Source organism: Leopardus geoffroyi, chromosome C2 (genome assembly GCF_018350155.1).
Source record: "Leopardus geoffroyi isolate Oge1 chromosome C2, O.geoffroyi_Oge1_pat1.0, whole genome shotgun sequence".
Taxonomy (NCBI): Eukaryota; Metazoa; Chordata; class Mammalia; order Carnivora; family Felidae; genus Leopardus; species Leopardus geoffroyi.
This window is the reverse complement of record NC_059333.1, coordinates 105,042,742-105,067,094: the sequence shown is the minus strand read 5'-3', so window position 1 is coordinate 105,067,094 and position 24,353 is coordinate 105,042,742. Positions and strand designations below refer to the sequence as shown.

Sequence of the window (24,353 nt, the reverse complement as noted above, 5' to 3'; positions counted from 1 at the left end):
GACTTGAACTCACGAAATTGTGAGATCATGACCTCAGCCTAAATCAAGAGTTAGACATTGATTGAGCTCAATTGGTTGATTGAGCTACACAGGTGCCCCACTGTTGTTCATTTTTATTTGTTTGTTTGCTTTCTGCCTGCACAACTGAAAGGACGCAGATGCCATCAACTGAGATGGGAAAGAGTGGGTGGGTGGGACAGGGTTTACTTGGAGACAGAGCCTCAGGCAAAGCTTAAATCTCAGGGAGGTCATTCTTGACCATCCTATTTTAGACTGTACTCCCACCCCAGCTCTATCTGTCCCCTACCCCGCTGCATTTTTCACAACATGGGTGAAGGAGAGTCTGCCTGACTGACTAACCGCCACCGCCATCCTTGGCCAGGGAGAACAGGGGACCTCATTACGGTCTCTCTGGGGATGCATTCAATGGAAACTCCAAAGAAATGAAGGTGAATGGGAGGGAGTGGAACCTGAGTGAGTAAATAAAAACAGATGTCCATTACACAAACTATAAACAGAAAATAAATCATTTCCTTTCCACTTATTTCTTTTTAAAATCTGGTACATCTAGAGGAACAATAAATAGTTTTCCTTCCCCATCAGAGATTTAAACCGGAACTTCATAAGTTAAGGTTCATGTATGCTGCCACTACATCCTTTTCCTGCTTTCTACTGAAACAGGTGACCTTAGCAAACTGGCATATTCCGGAAAAGCAGGATCCCTGCCTGAGGTGTGATTTGGCAAGAGGCCATCAGTGTGGTCTGGCCATAATTTCATTTTGACTTTAAGCACTCCAACTGGCCCAAATAAATACCTTGCTCCATTAAGAATAGTCTCAGGTAATGTATCTGTTCATTCTTTTAGACATTTCTCTCTCCAGAGACTTCAGACAATGTTTTTCCACAGTTAATATCCAAGTAAGTACCTGCCTTTTGCAAACTTAGGGAACAAGTTGCTCACAACACCAGCTTACCCTTTTGACTATGTGTGCCTACCCTTCAACATACCCACAGCTGAAGGAGAAAGGACCCAAAAGGCAAATAGCATTCTAGGATATTAAGCCAATACATTCTCACTCTTGCTCATATCTACATAGTACATCTGATTGACTCAGAGCACAGGTTTGCCACAATCCTGACAGAAGCTGGGATTGGGACAAAAGCCACAGTGTTTTGGGACTTCAAAACCAGAGGCAAATGGCTAAACCAGAGGCTTCAAGCATGTGCCAGCATCGTGCCCAGAAGACTCAACGGGGCTAGTTGCTCCTCTGCATGTATCAGCTTAGGGCTTGTCCTGAGCAGACAACCAGCAACAGAGACCACCAAGGATACAGAGGAAAGAAATTTATTGTAAAGAATTGGATCACATGATTATTGAAGCTGACAAGTTCCAAGATCTGCAGTCTGCAAGGTGGAGACACCACCAAAAAACTGATGGTGTAGTTCCAGTCTGACAGCCGGCAAGCTCGACACCCAGGAAGGGCTGATTTCAGTTTGAGTGTGAAGGCAGGAAAATACCAAATATCCCAGCTCAAAGGCAGTCAGACCAGAGGAAATCCCTTTTACTTGTCGGAGAGTTGGCCTTTGTGTTCTGTTAAGGCCTTCAACTAATTCAGCGAGGCCCACACACATTAGGAAGATCAATCTGCTTCACTCAATCTACCTAGTCAAATGTTCATCTCATCTGGAAACACCCCCACAGACATATCCAAAATGATGTTTGACCAAATATCTGGCCATCTCCTGGCCCAATCATAAAACTAAATCCCATAAAACTAAGCATCACATTTATGGGTGGGGTTTTTTTGTTTTGTTTTGTTTTGTTTTGTTTTGTTTTTTTTATGCTTTGACACCACCCATAAATGTGATGCTTAGTTTTATGGGATTTAGTTTTATGATTGGGCCAGGAGATGGCCAGATATTTGGTCAAACATCATTTTGGATATGTCTGTGGGGGTGTTTCCAGATGAGATGAACATTTGACTAGGTAGATTGAGTGAAGCAGATTGATCTTCCTAATGTGTGTGGGCCTCGCTGAATTAGTTGAAGGCCTTAACAGAACACAAAGGCCAACTCTCCGACAAGTAAAAGGGAGAGATCTGCCAGGAGACTCTGTCTCCTTCATATATAAGTGCATGATTTTCCTGATTACCTCCTGTTTTAAAATGTATCTGAGATTTGTTTTAATCAGGTATAGTAATACAATAGACACAGAGACAACTTCCTGGGCAGAAGAATTTATCACTTTCAATTCCCAAGAGGAGGGGGCATGCTGAAGTAGTCGGGTCACATGGGGGAAGCACCAGGGCTAGTCAGGAGCAGGAGCAATGAGAGGAACCCACAGGCCAGAGGCTTTACTATGGTTTCATTGGAAGGAATGGGTAAGGTAGGGTAGATTCACTGAGCAAGGTTAGGATTGGATAGTTTGAATAATGATGGGAGTGGCTTTGACACTGTGGGGTCTTGTTAATCTTTGAGAGACTGCACCTCCCAGGACTAGTGAATTCCTAGAGATAGTAAACAGCTTGCCTCCAAGTGTACCTTTCATATGCAAACATATGGGAGGCTAAGGAGGTGGTCCCTAGTTGTCTGGTACCTGGCTTGGGGTGGTTCAGGACCGAGGAGGTATTGGGTGGGGGGGTGAAGATTAGATGAAGGAGATGGTTGAAGATATGGGCTCTGGATTGGTTGGTTTGCATATGAACAACATACCACAGACTGGGTGGTTGAAACAACAGAAATGTATTCTCTCACGGTTCTGGAGTCTGGACATCTGAGATCAGGGTTGGGTTGGGTTCTGATAAGGGCTCTCTTCCTGGCTTGCAGACTGCTGCCTTTTCTCCATGTGTCATGTGGTCTTTCCTCAGCATGTGTGTATGGGGAGAGGGAGATACCCTCTCTTCCTCTTCTTATAAGGCCTCCGATATTATTGGATTAGGACCCCATCCTTATGACCTCATTTAATCCTAATTACCTCCTAAAAGCCCGGTCTCCAAATACAGTTACATTGGGAATTCAAGCTTCAATATATGAATGGGCAGAGGGACACAATGGAATTTAACATTGGAATTTAACACTGATGACTGTTATTGGAATTTAACGCTGATGACTGTGACCATGGTCTTTTATCTGTTGATGGTCTTCTTCAGCACTTTCATATACCCTATTTCATCTGAATAACACAGACCTGCTTCATAGCACAGCTGCACAAGAAGATTTTATCATTTGGGGTCAGAAATTATTTTTTTTTTAAAGCAGGTTTTACACCCAGCATGGAGCCCAGTGTGGGGCTTCAACTCACAACCCTGAGATCAAGACCTGAACTGAGATCAAGAGTCGGACTGAGCCACCCAGGCGCCCCTGGGATCAGAAATTCTTAACTGAGATTATTTGGCTGATATAACAGGGACTTCATAGGAAAGAATAAATTTGGATTTCTCCAAATTTCCTTGCCCATATTTTTATATTCCTGAGGTTTCTATGCCAAAAAAAAAAAAAAAAATGCTTATTAGTTAACAAGAGTATGCTTTTTCAGAGCAGCTGGGTTTCAAGATGTTCCCACATTTACAAATGGAAGCCAAGATTTATCAAACCTTGCCCCTCTTTCAAAGCCAGCTCAAATCCAATTTCTTCTCTTAAACTTTTCTTGACTGTCCTACCAAAGGACTGGCCTCTCCTATCTCCAAAGTTCTGAAGCAGTTACAGTGTGAACCCTGGAATTTAACACATAATCACATAATACACGGATGACATTGAGACTGCTCTCACTCAGTGAGAATTCCCGCCCAGTCTCCATTGGCCAGTCCTATCTCCATGGGATCATAAACAGGTCAAGAACTATGTGATCTCATGGTTCAAGATGTCAGCTCCCTGATTTGCCACCTATTTCCTGTTTCAAGTGAGGTAATTCCCTAGCTATCCCCTGCACATGAATTTGATCATTCTTGCTCCTGTCACACAAGGTTCTTAGCTGCAAGCAGCAGAAACCAAGTCTGGGTGGCTTAAAATGAAAAGTAATTCATTAAAAGGAGAATTTCAGGAATTTTGTGAGCCAGGTATTAATCACAGCCATTATTTAAAAATTAGATTATACAGGGGAGCCTGGGTGGCTCAGTTGGTTAAGTGACCAACTTGATTTCCATTCAGGTCATGATCTCATAATTCGTAGGATTGAGCCCCGCGTCAGGCTGTGCACTGATAGCATGGAGCCTGCTTGGGATTCTCTCTCTCCCTCCCTCTCTCTCTCTGTCCCTCCCCCACTTGGATTGTGCACTCTCAAAATAAATAAATAAACTTAACCAAAATAATTTTTAAAAAATTATATCAACTTACAATGAAATAACTTATATCAAGAACAAAGGTCAAAGCTCAACTCAAAACACAACACCTCCTAATTATTTTACATGATATTAACATCTATACTTTTGAAGTCATTACATGTATCATATCTGTATGATAGAAATACCATAGAGCAATACGATTGTATATCTCTTTCCACTTCCATGTTCAGGGATATCATGTTGGTAGCTTGAACTCAGCAATGGTGAGTACATTTATTCCATGGGAATTGGCAAACACTATAAGGCAGGTGACTTGTTTGTTTGTTTGTTTGTTTTTACTCAAAGAACTGGTTGTTAAATGTTTACTGGCACACGATTAGTATTAAGTAATACCAAACTTCCAGATTTGGCTGAAGGAGTAGGTTTAGATTAGTCAGGATCAACAGTCAAATTTTCAGTACGATCAATGCTCTAGGTCCAGTTACATAATTTGCCGATCCCTTGTTCACAATTATTAAGAGTTTTAAGACAGCAATGGCCAAGTATTGAACCAAGTGTGGGGCCCTTTTAAGTGCAGCCACTTGTGACTATATAGCCCACATGCCCACGAAGCCAGCCCTGCAACACCCAAAGCTATACTAAGTCCAGAGACCCCACTGCCTTAGCTGCTGACAACAACTCTGCAGACTCTGCCACTGACCCCATGTCCATTCTTCACGGACACTGCATTAGAACCACTGCTCCTGCTGCTAATGGCGCCTCCCAGAATTTCATCAACTGCAGTCATGAAGGAAAAGGTTGAAAATACCTCCAAGGGAAAGAAGCAGAGATGGAGCCTACGTAGTTTCAAGTCCAGGCTCAGGACACCATTCCTGAACAGCACTGCCAGCCCTGACCAGTGACAGGTAACAAAGGGGGACTTAGAAAATTTTGAGTAAGGCACTCCAAAATGTGGGCGCTCTGAGGCACAAGGTTGGGGGAGGGGCTGGGCCTGGGTCTAAGAGAAGGGCCAAGAGGTGTGTCTGATGGGCAACACCCACCACATGTCCCTATATCCTGGTTGCAAGGATGGCTAGGGAATAGGCCAGCTTCTAACATTTCTTCCTAACACCCCCTGGGAACGAGCCTCTGCTTTCATCCTCTGTATCTCCAAACATATCTTTAATCATCCTTTCTGCTTCTGCTTCCTGCCTCAAAAGAAGACATTTCTCAATTTGTCAGGTAAATAACTCCCCTAGCTTTCTTGATTTCATCCCTCCTGCCTCTTTCAGAATTTCAAGGCATCGATTGTATTCCCTCTTGTATCTTTCTTCTCCACTCTGTACTCTTGCTTAAAGCTTCCTCATCCTAAGAAGGAAAGAAGGAAGGGAGGGAGGAAGAGAAAGGAGTCTCCTCACTCCCTTGTTGTGCTCCATACTCAGGCTTTCTCCATTTCATTGTCACCCTCTTAAAAAGCAATTTACCACTTATTAACACCTTCACCATTCAGCCCATTACAATCTTGCTTCTGTTTCCACCAACCCTTTGAAACTACCTCTTCTCAACTCCCCTCATTCCCTCCCACTTAACAAATGCAGTGGCTTATTTTCAGCCCCCATTCTCCTTGGCACAAGTTAACAGCCAAAATGACTGATCATTCCTTCACGAAACTCCTCTTCTTTGGCTTCTGCAACACTGTTTCCCTGGGTTTCTTTCTCTTTTGACTGTGTTTTCTTGGCCTCCTTTGTTGGCTCCTCTTTTACCCATTCCTTTACCTCTCAGAGTTGCCCTCAGGGCTTCAGCCTGGGACTTCTTCTCTTTCCCCCCCTCCGCACCCCCCCTTTCCCACCCTCACCCTGCACAAGCCCCTAGTCTTCACCTCTTGAATACAGATGAGTTCTAAATCTAAATCTCCAGCTCAGACTCCCTACATAAGCTTAAGATAAGCAGCCATCTATTAGACTTTCATATGTCCTAAACTCAAAAAGGACAAAATGAATTTACTTCACTTTAACAACTCATTCTTCCCCAGACCAATGCTTCTTCTAATGTCTTCTTTTTCAGGAAATGGCACTGATGTGGAAATGTTGGAGTTCCAAACGAAAGGTCAAGAAAGAATTCTTGAGATGTCTTGGGTGCAAGATGTTTTATTAAAGCACGGGGACAGGACCCGTGGGGAGAAAGAGCTGCATTGGGGTTGAGGACTAGCTGATTATATACTTTCAAGTTGGCAGGGTGTTAAGGGTAGCGTTAATTCTCTAAGGAATTTTGGAAGCAAGGTTTTCAGGACCTTGAGGGGACAAGCTATTGTTAGGAAAAGGTCATTTATTACTATCTAGTAAAACCTCAGTCACGAGACCCTTCAGATGTGTATCAGTGGGCCATATGCTTGGAGGATGATTGCTAACATAATTTGGTGGGTAGGCATAAAAGAAGGCGCCGAAGGAATTTTTATGTGTTAAACAAGACTTACAGGATCCTAGAGGTTAGGACAATGTTAAGCTAAGATTCCCTTTTGCCCTTGGCAAAACGTCAACTTCAAGACAATTGAATAAATGGGGCGTAAGTTGTAAGAAAATTTAATTTTTTTCTCTTGCCCACATCAGCACCACAGTAGTGAGTTTGTGTACAGCTCAAGTGAGCAACTCAGTGTTCACGTATAGTCTAATAAATACCATCTTCTCCAACAAGCGTGTTTTACAAGCTTTGTGGATACCACAGGCTCATGGTTAAAGGTTATATTGCTGGGAGATTCATAAAAACCTTTCGTAGTCTAGCTGAATACCTTAAAGATTTTCTTAACCTTCTCAGAAAATGTTAGAGATCAGAATTATAATTTATCATAACAAGAGACAGAACATACACAAATTGAACCTTAAGTAAATCACTGCCCCACCAAACTAATGCTCTTTATTCTTTGTTTGCCTAACGTCAATGGAATACAAAGTGTTCCTCCACCCAGGCTAGACCCTAGCAATTATGGAGCATGGATCAATATTACAAATGGCAGCTCATATATCGCTGTCTAAATAATGAGAATTTATAATTTAAGATGACAACTATAAAATAAGATATATTCTATCTACCAACCTTGACAAATAAAACGCCACAATGACAGGATAAAAATATATATGTGTAAAGCTATGTTTTTAATATGACTGAAAATTGGCCAAGCATCAAAGATAACTGAATTTAATTATTATTGCATAAGTCTGGAGGTTCTGTGGATGTGCCACAGATATTTGGATGAATAAAGTAAAGAGTTAATTTGTAGGGTATTATATGTTTATTCCATAAAGTTTATTTGTGACTTTATTTTAGCTAAATCACTAATTGTGTTTAATACTTAAGAGTTCATATAATTCATTTTCCATCAACAGTAAAGACTTAATGAATTAAAAAATAAAATGTCACTATATTCAAAGTAGCCAAAATTTGAACATATTTTCATCAAAATGTGAAGTAAATGTAAAACACAAAAAATCAAAATTCTTTTTCATATTACTGCAAATAAATCATTCTCATTAATTACCTATTAAAGGTACATGCAAGGTACCTATAAGGCTACATGCAAATTATAGTTAACAAATATCAATTTTTAGATAATAAGATCTGAATGATACTACATTTTATTTAATTTTTTGAAGAACCAATGAAATATTATTTAATATTTTTTAAATCATAATTTGCGATGCTAGCATTCAAATACATCTAGCTGCCACTGCAGGGAATCAATATCATGTTTCGTGTATTTTAAACCTAAAGTTTTACATACATGTATACAAATACACATATATACACACAAATAAATATATATGTATACAAATTTAAGAGTAATATGAATTATATGAAGTTGAAAAATGTTCTGCTACTCTGAGCAACTGCTGCAACCCACACTAATTCATAAGTACTTTTGTGACGAAAAATTGGAACTTGAAGAGAAGTCAGAAAATGCGTGTTCTGTGCATACGAAAATACTTTGTCACACACCAGTCTATCGTATGCATGCTATCTGTAAGGAAGTTAATGTGTTTTTTTCCAACCAAAGTTTTTCCACCACTCTAATCTTCCTCTACTCCAAAAGCAGTGTCCATCTCTAAGACTGGCCCTGGTAAAATTCCTGAAACTTTCCACCACATGTCCTATGTTTCAAGGACACAGAAGGCTGGAACTTCAAAAGCTCACTGACACCAAATTCAAATTTTAATACATCCAGTTCTTTTCAACATAGCCCCAAATAAGCGGGGTCTTAGCTATTGGACTCTGCCTACTTTGCATACCCTGTGAAATTACACCCAACATCTTCCAGTCATAAATAAGATGAACTCTGTAGATATAAAAGACCCCAGACCACTGCTGTTCTTCAGAGCTTTCTGGCCCAGTGGTACCCAATCATGCAGCATCACCTAGACACTAAGCCCCCCTCTCTTCCCCAGAGTTCCCTTGTCCTCCTCCCCCTCTAGATAGTGGCCACAGGGTAGCCTGTGGACAGTGTCATTCTGTGAGGGACTTCCCCTACATGAAAATCTGTCAACATGTTATCCAATAAGCTTGTGTGCTATGACACCCTGTGAGCATATCTTTTTCCTCAATCAACCCCCAAATCCCTCAAACTCACTCTTAGTGTCCTTCTCTTGGATTTGTCTAATGTTTCCTCATGTTTACCCCCAAATTATAAATCTTTGGCAGGAATATCACAGGAGTGATGCTGTGTTTTCCTCAATGCATTCTATCAGGTGGCAAATGATGTCCATGTATCCTATTACTTGTGATATTAATGTTGATTAAGATAGTACCACAGATTTCTCACTGTAAAGATACTCTCTCTTCTTTGTGATTAATTTTATATGGAACTACTCTGCAACTATTTAAATAATCTATTCCTCATCTTTCTTTAAGGCACTATCTTTAGCATCTATTGATGTTTCTTGCCTGAATTAATAATTACTGTGATGGATGAACATAGGGGAAGGGAAAGAAAAGTAAGATAAAAACAGGGAGGCAAACCATAAGAGACTCTTAAATACTGGAATTTGATAAAGGGGCGGTAGGTGGGAGGATGGGCTAAATGGGTGATGGGCATTAAGGAGGGCACTTGTTGGGATGAGCACTACATGTTATAAATAAGTGATCAATCACTAGGTTCTACTCCTGAAACCAAGACTACACTATATGTTAACTAACTTGAATTTAAATAATTAAGTTTAAAAAAATAATAATAATTACTATGATGGTGGCCACATTGAGATTTTAACTCCATTACTCCCTCTGTGTTTATTAGTTGACATTCTATTGTGATGAAGAGCTTTCTCTTCTCCCTGCTTATTTATTCATTTGTTTATTTAGATGCAGAGGTAGGCAAACTGTGACCCATGGGCCATATCCAACTTGCTGTCTATTTTTGTAAATAAAGTTTTATTGGAACACAGCCATTCATTCATTTATGTATTGTCTATGGCTCCTTTTATGCTGTAGTTGCAGAATTGAACAGTTGTGTCAGAGATTGCATGACTCATCAAGCCTAAAATATTTATAATCAGGCCCTTTATAGGAAAGGCCGATTCCTGATTTGTATCATGTAGGCTCATGTATTGTTATTTTATTCCATTACTATCATTATATACTTGATGCTCTAATTGTCCTGGAATTGGCCATTGGAAACCCCTTCAAAATGGCTCCTGTGTCTTTTCAACAAATTTCCATTGTTCTTTTTTTTTTTTAATGTTTATTTATTTTTGATAGAGAGAGAGAGAGAGAGAGAGAGACAGAGCATGAGCAGGGAAGGGGCAGAGAGAGAGGGGGACACAGGATCTGAAGCAGGATCCAGGCTCTGAGCTGTCAGCACAGAGACCAATGTAGGGCTCAAACCCACGAGCTGTGAGATCATGACCTGAGCCGAAGTCTGCCACCCAACAGACTGAGCCACCCAGGTGCCCCAGATTTCCAAACCCTTCCTTGCTTTTGGATACAAGATTTTCTAGGCTTTCCCTACTTTTTCCATTGAATCAGCCATTTCTCCAAGGAACCTTGGAGAAACCAAGGAACCTTGGTTTCTTTTAGCCAGGAGTGGTAGTAAGAAACTACTGGAAAACATGTGTGCTGGAAAACATGAGGGAGGTCATGGTTATAGATCTAAATTTAGAAATCATTAGCATATAGATGACCCATATAGCTTTGGGACTAGGTAAGATTACTCAGGGAAAAGTGCAGAGAGACCCAGGATCTCCAACATTAAAGAAAAATAGCCCGAGAAAAAGATATTTGTAGTAATATGGCTCAGAGTTTTTAATGTCTATATCTATAAAGTGCTTATGTAAGTAGGTAAGAAATAATTAAGACCCCACTGAAGAATAAAGGGTCATATCAGACCTGTCATGTAACTAAAATGAGAATTAGTGTGTCAACATGAGGAAAGATATTCAACCTGACTTACAAAAGAAATGCAAATTAAAACAGGATGCAGTTTGAAAAAACTGCCTTGTTTTTTTCCAAATATTTAGTTGGACATTTTCAAATTTATAGAAAAGCGGACAGAGGAGAATAACAAACATCTGTATACCCATCATCTAGATTCAACATTTGTTAACATTTTGCTGCTTACTCATCTTTCAACACACATAACCACAACACCCACACTTTTTTCCCTGCTAAACCACTTGAAAGAAAAGTTGCAGATAGCCTGACATTTGATTCCTAAGTATTTCAACATGTATTTCCTTATATATGTCCTTATGTAGGCCATTTAAGGATTTAAAATGGTTTTTCAATTGTAGTAAGAGATACATAACATAAAATTTGCCATCTCAACCATTTTTAAGTGCACAGTTCAGTAGTGTTGACTATATGCACATTGTTGGGCAACAGATCTCCAAAACTTTTTCATCTTGCAAAAGGAAGCAACTCTTTATTTCCCCTTCCTCACAGAAAATTAATTTTAATTCAATAATATATCTAACATATAGTCCATATTCGAATTTCCCCAATTGTCTCTGAAAAAACATTTACAGCAGTCTCTTTAACTGCCAAGTCTCTCCAGACTCGTTTATTCTAGAAGAGTCTCCCTGCCTTATTTTTGCTTTTCAAGATATTGCTTTTCTTTAAGAGGCCAGCTGTCTTGTGGAAGGTCTCATGTTCTGGATTAGTCCAATTTTTCCTTCTGATTACATCCAGACTAAACATTTTTGGCAAGAACATTCTGTAGGCAACACTGTGTACTTCTTGTTGCCCCATATCAGTCAGAACGTAAGGCTGGGTTTAATTCCGGGTTCTTCACTATTCCCTGGACTATGTTTGATCATTTGGTTAAGGTTGTTGGCCAGATCTCTCATAGAGATACTTATTCCCTTTGGAATTAATAAGTAATCTGTGGTGATATTGTGAGACCATGTCTACATTCTGTTTCCCAACACCCTTTCACACAATTATTAAATCACGGTTTGCAAAATGATTTTATAATTGGTTTTAAATTTATTATCTGGCATTCTACTGTAAAGAAACCTTTTTCTTCCTCGTCCTCTTTCTCTTTCTTATTTATTTATTATCATAATGCCCTTATAAATTTCTGTATTCAATCATTACCATCCACTACTGCCATTATTCTTTTTGATGCTTATATTGTCAGATTTGGCCTGTGGGACACCCGTCAAGCTGTGGTTTTTGACATGACCTCATCAGTCTTTGAGCATTTTCTTACTTTCTGACACAACAGAATTTTCCAGACTGATGTCGTATTTTCTCTGTCCTTGACATGGAATCACACATTTCCCCAAAGTACCCTGTTCCTTTTCAGGAGGAATAGTATTCAGAAATCATCATCTGAGCTCTAGGTGTGTTCATTTCTGCAAGTGCATGTCCTTGTTTCTAAACACACAGATTTATTTATTATTTCCCATTCAAATCCAGCAGCAGAAGGTTTTCCCTTAGCCTCCCCCCATTCCATGTTTGTGTCTCTCTCTTACACATGGTGAAAACTCTGACTCATAAAAATACTAGTGTATTCATTAATTCTTTTTTTTTTTTTTTAAGTATGTGTTTACACCCATCATGGGGTTTGAACTCACCACCCTGAGATCAAGAGCTGCATGCTCTACCGAGTGAACCAGCCAGGCACCCGTATTCATTAATCTGATCTAACTCGTAATATACACAAAATTGTTTCAAAATTACATCACCAATACCACTACTTACCACAAATCTACTGTAAGTCTAAAATGTCTTTGCCATTCCTTTTGTTCTCAGAATATACCCCACTAAAAAATATGAAGAGTGCTGTGTTCAAAAGTTAGTTGAGGGGCGCCTGGGTGGCGCAGTCGGTTAAGCGTCCGACTTCAGCCAGGTCACGATCTCGCGGTCCGGGAGTTCGAGCCCCGCGTCGGGCTCTGGGCTGATGGCTCAGAGCCTGGAGCCTGTTTCCGATTCTGTGTCTCCCTCTCTCTCTGCCCCTCCCCTGTTCATGCTCTGTCTCTCTCTGTCCCAAAAATAAATAAACGTTGGGAAAAAAAAAGTTAGTTGAATTTATTTTTTCTTTCCCAAGCTATTCATTTGTTATACACTTATATTCAGTTGTTTCTGTTTTTTATATAATCTTAGGGTTTATTGGGGAGCTTGGCTGGCTGGCTGCCTCAGTCTGTTGAGTGTTTGACTTTCGGTTTCAGCTCAGGTCATGATCTCAGGGTTGTGGGATCAAGCCCCACCTTGGGCTCTATGGTGAGCATGGAGCCTGCTTAAGATTTTTTCTCTCTCTCTCTCTCTCCGCCCCTCTCCCCCATGCTCTCTCTCTCTCAAATTAAAAAAATGATATAATCTTAGGGTTTGTTTATTATACACTTGTTTATTTTTTGAATATGTAAAACATTTAGGAAATTCAAAAGTTAAAACTACAGAAAAGGTATACTTAGAGAAATCTTTCTTCATTCCTTTTTCCTCCACTCTATTTGCTCCTACACTCTTGATGGAACAATTTTAAATACATTTTAAAATTTTTTTCAATTAAAACAATTTTTAAATACATCTGCATTTTTAATGTATATATGAAGTAACTCCATATAAATTCATAAGATCTTCCTCATACAAGAGGCAGTTGGGTGGCTCAGTCAGTTGTGTGTGTGACTTCAGCTCATGTTCTGGTCTCACAGATCATGGGTTTGAGCCCCACATTGGGCTTTGTGCTGACAGTGCAGAGCCTGCTTCAGATTCTCTGTCTCCCTCTTCTCTGCCTCTCCCCTGCTCTCTCTCTCTCTCTCTCAAAAATAAATAAGCATTAAAAAAAAGAAAAAAAGATCTTCCTCATACTAGACGTTGTGCTCTAGGACCAAAAAGAATATAAAGATGAATGTTATGCGAACTGTGGGAAAGCAGGGAACCAATGTGAAAAGATGGGACATGTATAATTTTTATAAAAAAGAAAACTTTTTGATAAGAAAGTAGATGGACTTGTAAAAATTCAGAGAAATCTTTCACGAAGGAAGAAGTGGTAGGGCCGTGCCCAATGAGACTGAGAGGTCACAGAACAGGAGGGTCAAGAACTGACCAAGAGGCAGCCATTGGTGACTTCACCAGAGGGGTCACAGGGAATGATGGCGATGGAAGAATAATTGAACTGGAATGGATTATAAAGGGACTGGGAGGTCAGGAAGTAAGACATCAGCACAAGCATGTCTTCTAAGGGGCATTTCACAAAACAGAATAGAGAAATGGGGCTACAGATAGAGGCAAACTTGATGCAAGACCCTTTTTTGGTAACATGAGAGATACTATCTACCACATGCTTGGGTGCTGATGAGAGTGATCCAGGTATGAGAGAGAAAAAAGACAATTGCAAGAGCAAAGTCCTGAACATATAGAAGGGGATAGAATCTAGTGCACAAATGGACTAGCATTTAGTAGAAGCTTAACAAAAAAAAAAAAAAATATGTTGAATGAAAAAGACATGGTAAGTAATGGGCTCTTTCCTCAAGTCGATCAAGTCCAAAGATGGAAGACAGTTGCGTGAATCACACCACAGAGCGCAAACACCATCACCTGAACTGTTGCTTCATGAGAGCGCGGAACTTTTAGGGACAAGCAGCACCTTCTCAATGATGAGGCTTCTCAGAGCAGGGGGTATCTGCTGACTGTCAAAGACAAGAAAGTGAAGCAGAGGATTCTGAGAGAGAGAAAGGATGTCAGTTCAGCCTGAAGAAACAACAGGAACAAAAACAGTCGACATATATGGCTTGTGCTTTCACTTCATAAAACTTATTTTTACCAACATAAAAATATTTGTGTCTGTACCAACATCAGACACAAATGGAGTTTTCTTACAAATACTTGTGGCTAAGGTGTATTGATGCCACTCTTAATCCACAGCTACTGTAGGGAGACCACGGTTTCAGATCCTGTCTCTGAATATACTATTGGTTGGTTCTGAAGAATTTCATGTGGAATCCTTTCCGGCCACTCTCATACACAAGCCGTAGATTTCTTAAACACACTACATGCAAGGAGTGTTCTCATCTACCAGAGAGAGGCAGCATCTTTATTGACTAGTGGACAGAAACGAGCAGATTATTTAAACTTTTAGTCTCAGTTTCTCATCTGCAAATAGGGATGGTCATACCCAGCTTGCAGAGTTTTGTGAGGATTAAAGTAGACAGTCTAACTGAAGTGCCTACCCCATGTGTGGAACAGACTATGTGGTCAATAAATGGTCATTTTTGGTTTCAAATATATTGATAGTTACCACGTACTGAGTACTTACGATTATGTCCAGTATAGCTCTAAGTGCTTAGTAGATATTAATTCACTGAATCCCCACAGCATCTTATGAAGTAGACATTATCACTGCTTCTAGTTCTAAAAACACGATCAGCAAGGCAGGCAAGCAGTAGAGCAGAGACGTGAGATGAGTCAGGATGGCCTTAGAGCTTTGCCTCTCCTCTGCTGGGCTGTACTGACTCTCTAATAATTAATGGCATCACACCAGTTCCAGAACCAGATCAATCTATTATCCCAGATCCATTTCCCTTTTTAAAAAAATTTTTAATTTTATTTATTTTTGAGAGAGAGAGAGAGAGAAAGAGAGAGCAAGCCAGGGAGAGGCAGAGAGAGAGGGAGATACAGAATCCGAAGCAGCCTCCAGGCTCTGAGCTGTCAGCACAGAGCCTGACGCGGGGCTAAAACTCATGAACCGCAAGATCATGACCTGAGCCAAAGCCAGATGCCCAACTGTCTGAGCCACCCAGGTGCCCCCCATTTCTCTATTTAACAAGGAATCCAGGAAGTAAGCCAGTGGGGTTAGGAGTTGTTATGTTTTTCACAACCACGAGAGCTGGCAAGAAATGTGGAAAATGATCCACACATTTCATTCACATGCTTTAGTTTGAACAAACTGCCTTCGCTCACCAGTCATTACTCCAATAATAAAATGCAACACACTTTGTCCTTTTTGCAGTTAAAAATTTAACATTATTCGAGAATAGGCAGAAATGTCTAGGGACTTATCCAGCCAAACACTTACCCAGGCCTGCAAAGAAATATAAACAAAAATTGTCATTGCGGTACATTTTATAATATTGAAATATTAGAAGCCACCCACATATCCTTCAGTAGGGGCCTAACTAAAGTGTAGTATGTCCACAGCTTTCAACACAGTTGAGGTCAATTTAAAGATAAAAAGTTTTCATCTGTAATGTGAAGTGAAACAGCAAGGTATAGAACCGTGTGTCTAATTTGATTCCACTTTTAAAAACGAATGCATATGTTAGTATATACGCCTTAAAACCTGGAGCAATGCTCAACAAACCCTTCGCGGTAGTTATGAGGAAGGAGTTACAGATGACTTTTGACTTCCTAAATTATACATTTCTGGATTGTTTGAATTATTTACAAGCACCTATTCACTTCTGGTATGAGAAGAAAACAATACATGTTTAAATAAGCAGAAATGGCAAAGTCCATCAGAAGTGGAGCAGGGAAGAATACAGCCTGGAGCGCGGCTCTAATCTCTCAGTCTGTGAGCTGCTGCCTCATTTCCTGGCAGCAGAGTTTTATGACTGGCTGGCTCTCAACACATCCTTTTGCCAACAGGACACTGGCAAGCAGGGTCGTTAGAAACCTTCCTTGAGAGAACTCTAACAAAAGTGTAAGCGGCATTACAACTTGGAAATATGGCCAAAGGGAAAAATCCATAAAAAACACCCATCCCCCTTGTCTCTATCCATGGTAGGAAATGTGGCTGTTAAGCCAATGAAAGGAATTAGGATCCTGATGAAATCACACCGGTTTGGCTGTGGAAAAAAACGAGAGACGTTAAGTGCAATTCATCTTTAGAGAACTCCAGCCTTCCCATCAGGCCTCGGAAACTACAGAGCCATAAAAGCAACAGAGATAAGATAAATAATCACTAAAGTAGCTGACTTTTTTACACTGAGGCACCAATTTCAGAGTCTTTCGCATCCATTTTATGCCACATTGTGTATCTGCTCCATCCAGAAACTCTGGGAAACGGGTTTTTCAAGAGGAGGCCCTTAGGAAGAGACACAGCAGGACCAGACCCCAGAATGACCCACTGGGGCCAGTGCCATGTTCACTAGCAAAGAGGGTCATCCTAGAATTAGGTGGTATAATAATGAGTACAATTCATTTTTAGGCAAATATGCCCCTTCCCGAAAAGTCAGATAAACAATGCATCCATCAAAGAAGAAAGACTAATAGCAGGTGAACAATGAAGAAAATGCAAAGGAAACTGAGTCTCTGAATCAAGCCATGGATGAGGGGAATCATTGGTCAGCCCAGCTTTCCCCAGATCTTACAGAGGGGCATGGGGCCCATATGGGTGTGGTGACAATGCTCTGGAGGGTCTCCGGCCTATAGGCACATGGTACGGTCCCCTCTCCATTCCATCACTATGTCGGCTGGACCACCACCAAAGTAGTCCCGATACGCAGTGAGGAGAATGGGGGCACTGGGAAAGCAGCCCCTCCCCTGACAGCCAGTCTCATCTGAGGACTTTACCCCCCCTCCCCTGGAAGCTAAAAAGGCCACCACCAGGGCCTCTCAGATGGCAAATGTTTGTTTCACAAAGGCAAAAAATGAGATGCAAAATCATTATGTAAATTCTTCATAATTCCTTTGTGATTGAGTGACAAAAACAGGAATAAAATTTACCACTTCTCAACTCCAACTTCAGTGTCAGGGCTCAATATGGAGAAGTCTTGGGGTGTCTGGGTGGCTCAGTCAGTTGAGCATCCGACTTCAGTTCAGGTCATGATCTCATGGTTCGTGGGTTCAAGCCTTGCATCAGGCTCTGTGCTGACAGCTCAGAGCCTGGGGCCTGCTTCAGATTCTGTCTCCCTCTCTCTCTCTGCCCCTACCCTGCTTGCGGTCTGTCTTTCTCTCTCAAAAATAGATAAACATTAAAAAAAAATTTTTTTTCAACTGGAGAAGTCTGAGGACTTGAGTGCAGCCCGCACCTCATTTTAATTCTCTTTGAATATACAGGCATAAATTTTACCATTGTTCTTTTTCTTATTGGCTACTCTTGCTTCCTTCCTACTCTCACACTGAGCGGAGTTCATGACTATTAAGCGAAAGAAGGGAAAGGGAATAAATTGATAAAATTAAAGTAGATAAAAATATGATTTAAATAGTTTCTAAAATGGGGGTGTACCATTTTCTAATACGGCATTGTTCCAATAGTTTTGATGCTGCATTATAGGTACAAAACTTTAGTTTTTAAAAATTAGAAAAATAAAAAAAAATTAGAAGGATATGTTTTCTTCTCAGTCCTCAGCAGGCCCTCTATAAAGGAAAGCCTCTCCCAAGCCAACATTCCCAATTAAGGCTTTCATAAATAGACAGACAGTTTGGAAATAAGAATAAAAATTACCCTGAGTCTACTTCCCCAAAGCAAACCCAGGTTTTCTTAATGCTTTCTTTCCACTAGCAAATGGCACAGCCTGAAAACAGACATGCAGAGACATGCTGTCTTTACAAATGAGGACCAGAACCCACAATAGGCAAAATCCATTATTCTTCTCTTAACCATGCAGGAACCACAGATCCACAAAATGTGTGTGTACATTTATACCATGGAATACTATTCAGCAATAAAAAGGAACCAAAATACTAATAAGGAAGGTTACAGCAGGAATCAACCTCAAAAACATTATGGTAAGTGAAAGAAGCCAGTCACAAAAGACCACACCACACTATAATTCCATTTATATTAAATGTCTAAAATAGATCTCTAAGGACAGGCAAAAGATTAATGGCTGCCTAGGGCTGGGGTGGGATGGAAATGAACCGTAAGCAGGCACAAGAGATCTTGCTGAGGTGATGAAAATGGTCTAAAACTGGATTATGGTGATGGTCACACACTCACTAAATTTACTAACAGTCATTAAAATGTTCACTTTGAGTAGATTTTACAGTATGTAAATCACATCTCAATAAAGTTGCTTTAAGAAACGCAAGAGTGCCTTGCAACTGTAAGGTTGCCAGATTTAACTTCACATTCCTGCTAGTGTTTGAACCACAAAATGACACACTTCGTATCATTTTTGTGAAATTATATTATGTCTTGAGACTTGCCACAGAAAAGCCCCAGAGGCAAGTCCAAATAACAAAATCCCATTTTTTTTTCATTTAGCAAAGCTATTATCTTCTCACACACTTCCCTTCTGCTTGCTGAAGATAACTTTGGTTTGTTTACTTTTTATGAGAAGTTCACAATTGTCTGAACACTAGTTTCACTTAACTTGGCTGCAGAATAATTTACTTTTGGGTGGTCAGATGTGACATCCAAGTGTTACTGAGTATGGGGTCAAATTTCTTTAAACTATGGCATTCAATCCTGTTTTTCTCATTTGGCTTAAAAGCAATTCAGAGGTTTTGCCAGTCTTAAAAATAATTAGGGATGATTCTTTATTTCTATTTTATTTTGTAAAGTATTTATATTTTATGAAATCTGAGGATATTAATTCATTCTTTTAAAATATGCAGATAAATGTATGTACAGGATTTCAGCCTTGTTGGTAGCAGTAAAATATTATTCATAAATAGGGAACTAGTTAAATTAGTATACATCCAAACATGTAGCTATTAAAAATATGGAGCAAAATCTATAGGCATTGGTATGGAACTACCTCCAACATGTATTGTTAGGTAAAGAAAAATGTGGAACAGCATACTTGGTATGCTACCCTTTGTATTTTATTTTTAAAATAATATATCTAAGCATAGATACATCAGATTAGTAAAAGTATGTTCTTATAAGAAAGGGAACTCAGTATTTGGGAGTTTGCCCTGTTAGGGCCGCTAACTTTTCAGTACATATTCTTTAGTACTGTTATAATATTTACCATGTATGTTATCATCCACTGAAAAAATTTTTCATGTTTTACACCTTTACCCCTACATTTGATAAACCATAACAAAATGTATTTTAAATACTCTAACAACTTCTGTCCAAATACAATAATAATGACATACAATAAGAACTCTAATCAAATTTTAATACATGGATTAATAAGAAAGTTATTTGAAGACTTCAGTTTCTCCATCTTGAAAACAGAGATATTATTATGAAGATTGATGGAATAACATTTGTAAGATTTTATAAGATGCACAATCATTGAGACGGAGTTTTGCAGGGGCAGCTCACTCTTGGAATGTAAGTAAATTGAGTTCATCTATAGAAGCAATAGATCTCTCTGTACTGGACATTTGTTACTTACTCATCATTGGATCCTTCAGGTTGAATTGGACTTGACTTATGGTGATCAATTATGTCTTTTTGTGTTACAGGACCAAATTCATTATCAGATCCTTGGGGACTAAGTTTAGCATTAAATATGTTTGTAGTAGCGGACAAATTCATAATCTTCCTGTCAATTCACTCCACTACCTAGTCATTCTTCTGCCTATACAATTAATTTAGCTGAAGAAAACAGTAATAAACACACCTTAAAATTACAATGGCACGTTATAGTTCGTAAAGTCACTTTTACGTATTTTATTGCATTCGAGCATCTTGACAACCCCATGGAGGAGGCAAGACAGACATTGTTATGTCTGCCTCACAGATGGTCATAGATTACCTAATCAATCAGGAAGCAGAGAGCTAAGATTAGAATCAGAAATGGTATGTTTGTGTGTGTATAAAATCTGTTTTTTGTATTAGAACATACAGACAATCTTTCAACTTCCCAGTTTCTGGGTTTTGTGAATGGAATTCACATAGACATTGTTTCATTTGCAGTTTGAACTTACCCTGACAATTATATCATCTAAATTCATATGGGTGGCCAAAGAGTGTTCTTGTGCGACAGGGACCATTCATTTTTATAGTCTCATTTATGACTCATGGATTTGTGTGGGTGTTGAAAAGAAAAATCCAGAGAAGGAGGAATGGGAAAAGATTTCTCTCTATATTTAAATACAAATAATAGAAAGAGGCTGAGCTAAGTTATAAATAACGACGAAGTGAAATGTTCTCCGGAAAATCCATGGCAATAGCATTACTGCCGCCTGAGAAATGTGACTGCTTAAAACTCTGGTTCGGAAAACCTATTCATTGCAAAATAAACGCTTTGTTATTACTATTATTACATCAGGTTGTTGTCCTGAATTTTTTCCAGGCTTACAAATGTAATAATTGGTTTTATACATTTCAGTGACTCAAGACATACGGTTCTTAATATATATCATGTATTAGGAAGAGCAACTTGAACTGTCATTTGGTTATTTCTCTGGATTGGGGTGGATTTTCGCTATTTTTTGCAGCTAGGTGTGAAGACACATTTGTTATTTTAAACATTAACCAGTAATTGTATGACAAAGAAAATACTATTAGGTTCAAATAATCATTAATATTCTTATACACACACATTAATAAAGACATTCAATAGTATGCCCAAGGCCAGAACCTGGAAACTGACAATATCCATGACATTGATATGCTTTTGTTGCAGTATCTTTCAAGATTTAATGACATTAATTAATTTAGCTTGCTTTTGGACCTTGTCTAACTTGTTAGAAGAAAGCACCTAATCTGAGAAGGAAAAGTCTCACAATCTGGTGTAAGTGCTGAATCTGCCTTTCTTTGTAGCTTAAAAGGAAATACTTGGTCGCAGCAGAATGTTTCACATCCCTTTTGTTTGGTTCCAACTTGCAGAGTCATCTTGCTTCTCAAATGGTTTCAGAGTCAGAGATGGGAGGTTCCAAGCCAGAAAGAAATTCCCCTCGTCTTTGAATATCTGCCTTTATAGAATGTGAATCTCAAGGGCCAACCATGTAACTGCGATCTAATTTTTTAAGTTTCCATCAGATATATTTAGAAAGACTTAAGCATCCATTTGAAGACTTGACAGGAGTTATTCTAATAATCATGCTCAGTATAAATAAAAAACCTCTACCTCTTCCATACAGATGTTCTGAGAAGGCTGCAGGGAAGGGGGTAAAAGGACAGCTGAGGAGGACTCCTTAACGTGTGAATGGACTTCTGGTTTTTTGTGGGTTTTTTATTCTTCACGACTGATTTAGCTGATCTAAGCCAAAAGAAAGCTGATTACCTTGTGTTTGAGTTAATGTGAGAGTTTACACCGTATTCTGAAAAGTTAACCAGTCTCTGAGATAACCAGAGTTATCTCAGTAGTCTGCTATTAAATATTTACATGTAGATGTACACATACATATCATTGTACATGGCTTTTATCTTAAGTAAGGGTTATAGTGAGCAGGACTACTCCAGAGAAATGTTAGAAATGAAGAAAAAAATAGGCAATAGTATGAAAATATAAATTATCAGAGCCACACCATGCAAGAGATCAGAGATAAAAATACACAAGCTTAAAAGAGGATACTGTCATTAAAGGCCAGGTAACAGAAGAGATCAGAAAGCCAGGAAGTTAATTTATAGCTTAAAGGGAAATCGGGCACTGAAGGTCTGAAAGCCAAGGCAGGTAATTTTGAGAGAAGGCCCACAAGACTAGCGCAAGGACTAACAGATCTGATTCTGAGGCAAGGTCTCCTTCACACTCCCCAGGAAGATGGAAAATCTCCCAAAGTCTGTGATCCTTTGACTGCCAAGTAGATTTATGATCACCAAAATGCATTTTGTTAACAAGATAAACTGACTTATGCATTAGGGCTGTTCTATGGCTCCCTTAACTCAGTTCTCCTCCTTGGCTAGCAACAAGTGGGCAAATTGAAATGTGCATGGGATGGGGCACCTGGGTGGCCCAGTCAGTTGAGCCTCCAACTTCAGCTCAGGTCATGGTCTCCCAGTTTGTGAGTTCGAGCCCACATCAAGCTCTGTGCTAACAAACAGCTCAGAGCCTGGAGCCTGCTTCAGATTCTGTGTCTCCCTCTCTCTCTCTCTCCCCCTCCCCTGCTCATGCTCTGCCTATCTCTGTCTCTCAAAAATTAATAAGTATTAAAAAGAAATTGAAATGTGCTTGGGGACAGCTGATAGTTGTTTAAAAGTCAGGAGGTAAGTATTCCATCCCATACCTCAGATGTGGAACCAAGGTGCCTGAGTGCTTGAATCACATGAATGCTGAAGAGATTGCTAGGGAACGTTATCATATTGCTGGGATCAGCTGTGTACCTAACAGAACTTAAATTTCAAAGTCCACAGGAAGCATAGTTAGAAAGGACTTCCCTTGGCTGCTGTGTATTTACAAGGCAGTTACTTAATAGATCAGGTTGCATATGGCTAGCCACCTCTGAGAACCCGGTTGAGGAGGATTACATTACCAGGACCCCCATGCTTGCTTATTAACAAGGAGGGGACTGGAGCTCCTAATACTGAAGAATTTGAGGGAGCGTTCGTAGACACAGATCTTGGCCTCTATATATGGGCAATACCATTGTTTCCATCTGTTCTGGGGACTGTGGTTAGAACAGGGCTCATCCTGCAGATTTGAGGTTGAGAAATGGTGAGCACTAAGGAAAGGGGAGGGGTTATCAGAGGTGAAAAAATGAAGAGGGAGTCAGAGAGTGGAGCAGGACAAATCCAGGGTGCAGATATTCAAAACATGAGGGAGGTTCCCAAACCCAGGTTATGGGATAGTTTAAATATCAAATATCAGGCAAGCAAAGGGCAGAACAGAGCAAGCAGAAATGTCAGAATAACAGTTCTGAGATGGAACCCTGTGTCCGATCCAAGGATTGTCTCATCCCAAGACTCCTTGGTTACTCCTTGCCAAAAAACACTTGCCTCAGCATGAAGAAAGAGCTATACTTCACTAACAAGAGTGGATTCTGACAATGTATATTTATTGAAGCTTACTGATGTCAAAATATGCCAGATATCCAGTGATCAGCTTGAAACAAAAGGAAAAACAAATGTGTGTGTGTGTCCATTTCCATCAGCATCCATAGGAGTTAGAGCTAAAAGAGACCTTGGAGATGCCCTAATCCAGCCCTTCATTTTACAGATGTGCAACTGAGGTCCAGAGTGGCCAAGTGACTTGCCTGAGTACACACAGTGAGTGGCAGTGCTGGGACAGGAACCTGCACCTCCTGACATTCTGGTCAGTGCTCTTTCCATAAACAGGGCTTTAATATTCACCAAATATTAAATTAGACTGAGTCTCCGGAGCATCAGCAACCACAGAATCATAAATTCAAAATCCCACAGAAAGGAGGAATTGGAACACCCCTCAAGAATAGGAAGTGAAATGAGAAAGAAGAGCACTGAAAGTTTAGCAAAGAGATTTATATTTGCCCTGGAAAAGCAGATGTGTGATCTGGGATGTATTAAGGAAAGCATTCAGCCAGCAGTAATAGAAATCCCAAGCTTTGAGGGCTGAAATGACTGGGGTCGGGCATGTATTTTTCTCACCTAACAGAAGATGTCTGGAGACAGGCAGCTGCTGGCAGTGGTTTAGCAGCCCCACAAAGTCAGAGGCAGCACCTCTGTGATTCTCTTAGCTTTCTCCTGGTCACAAAGTGGCTGCAAACACATATCCAGACAGGAACTGAGTTACAGGCTACCCCTCACTGCAAGGAAAGCTAGGAAAGGAAATGTTTAGGTTCTTCAGTACTTATAGTAGACATGACCAAGGGAGAATGTGTTTAGAATGGGTGTTGGGGGAGGCAGTTTATAAA

The 24,353-nt window shown here is 39.8% G+C and overlaps 1 long non-coding RNA gene across 3 annotated transcripts in view; it reads right to left on the bottom strand.

Moving 5' to 3' along the window:
- Nucleotides 1-24,353, bottom strand: part of LOC123611315 — a 110,236-nt gene that overhangs the window by 50,829 nt on the left and 35,054 nt on the right. For 2 of the 3 annotated variants that reach the window (XR_006718582.1, XR_006718583.1), the window contains exon 3: nucleotides 15,420-16,525. The exons of the other annotated variant lie outside the window; for it this stretch is intronic. This is a non-coding gene — a long non-coding RNA (uncharacterized LOC123611315). Of the gene's footprint in view, nucleotides 1-15,419; nucleotides 16,526-24,353 lie in introns of those variants that run through there. 3 annotated transcript variants of the gene reach the window in all.